This window comes from Papio anubis, unplaced genomic scaffold (assembly GCF_008728515.1).
Source record: "Papio anubis isolate 15944 unplaced genomic scaffold, Panubis1.0 scaffold3165, whole genome shotgun sequence".
Classification (NCBI taxonomy): Eukaryota; Metazoa; Chordata; class Mammalia; order Primates; family Cercopithecidae; genus Papio; species Papio anubis.
This window is the reverse complement of record NW_022163287.1, coordinates 1561-3239: the sequence shown is the minus strand read 5'-3', so window position 1 is coordinate 3239 and position 1679 is coordinate 1561. Positions and strand designations below refer to the sequence as shown.

General features: G+C 53.5%; 1 non-coding gene across 1 annotated transcript; it reads left to right on the top strand.

Moving 5' to 3' along the window:
• Positions 1–837: 837 nt before the first annotated feature.
• TRNAN-GUU lies at positions 838–911 on the top strand. Its single transcript has one exon. It is a non-coding gene; the product is annotated as a tRNA-Asn (tRNA).
• Positions 912–1679: the final 768 nt, after the last annotated feature.

Here is a 1679-nt window from a genome sequence, read left to right as displayed (position 1 = left end):
GAGCCTTTCAGGAGGTCTGGAGGTCTGTTCCGCCGCTCCCTGGCTTCTTTCCCAGCGCTTGCTTTTCCCTTCCCCCGCTCCCGCTCTATGGCCCCAGGACCAGACCACCGCCCAGCTGAGTCCCCACGGCTCCACCGCGCAGAAGGTGCACCGGAGGCCCTGCCAGTTGCCCGCCCCGCGGGGTGCCGAGAAATCAACGCTTTGTAAACAGAACTTCCTCACGGAAAATATCTCTTGATTTCCACTCTCAGGGTTCTTCAAAGGACTAAAAGCTAAAGGCGACGATGGATTCATTCGGCAAGTCCTAGTCGGGCGCCCTGGTGAGTGCCAGACCCTGCTCCCTGCAAGGGGACCCACGAGCGACCCTCGCCACCATCCCTGCCCTGGTGGAGCCCCCGTGCGGGACACAGGATCCGAAGATGGCAGCGGCAGCTCCGCAGCGGCCCCGCAAGCGACTGGGCGGGGTGGGCACAGGCTCCCTCACTGGGTGAAGGCGGCGCAGAGAACGGGAAGAGCCATCCCGGGAGCCCGCCGGGCGTTCAGTTTCCCTTGGGACCCCAGGCGGCTCGGGCTGGGTCGCCGACCGGGGAGTTTCTGGGGGCTTCTGAGGAAGGAGAGGGGCAAGGCGGGCGAAGGCCATTCGGCTCTCCCTCTGGCTCCAAAATCTCCTAACGCGCAGGTGTCCAACGTGACCAGCGCGACTCACCGCTCTGATCTCTCTGGTTTTCCAAGGGCCTTGCTCGGTGGTCCTGCCGGGCGGGCCCTGAGGATGGAAGGGACGGAGGAAGTTTAGTGAGTGCACCCTTCCTGTATCGCCTAGTAAGTTCGAAAGCACTTGTCTCTGTGGCGCAATCGGTTAGCGCGTTCGGCTGTTAACCGAAAGGTTGGTGGTTCGAGCCCACCCAGGGACGCTTACTGCAACTTTTAAAGCATGCGCGCATTGTCAATCACTAGACCAACGGGGAAGATTTTGTCTTCCCGGAGTACCAAACCACTAATTTGTGACTTATCCATGTCAAGGGCCAGGGCACCTCCCTGACCGGATTCTAAACTGAGTATCTCCTGAAATGGCAGGTTTACACCTGTGTAACTCAGGAATCCTGAAACAGAGACCTAGGAACCCACTTGTGGTGTGATAAAATTCTAATTCAGTCCATCATACGCTTAAACAAGTAATTTACATGCCTCCATTTTTTCATATTTCAGTAATAGGAGTCCAGTAGTATCCCCAGGATGTGCCTGGACTTACTGATTGTTCTATCAATAATGTGACCAGTGGAATCATTCATCATCATAGTGATCCTCTCCATCATTTTTGAAAACAGTATTTTTCCTCAGTTTGTGCATGATTTATTTAACCCTTTTCAAAATGTTTTTGTTAGCCAGGCATGGTGGCATGTGCCTGTAATCTCAGCTACTTGGGAGGCTGAGGCAGGAGAATTGTTTGAACTTGGAAGGTGGAGGCTGCAGTGAGCTGAGATCGCTACACACCAGCCTGAGCAACAGAGTGTGACTCCATCTCAAAACAAAACAAAACAAAAAATGTTTCTGAGATGAGGTTGGTTTCATGGTTTTAGGATTACAAAGAATGCTGCAGCCACCATTCTTGTACACATATCTTTGGTCATTGTGGAAATGTCTACACCACAGATATTTCTATAGTGTAGAGAACTGGATGC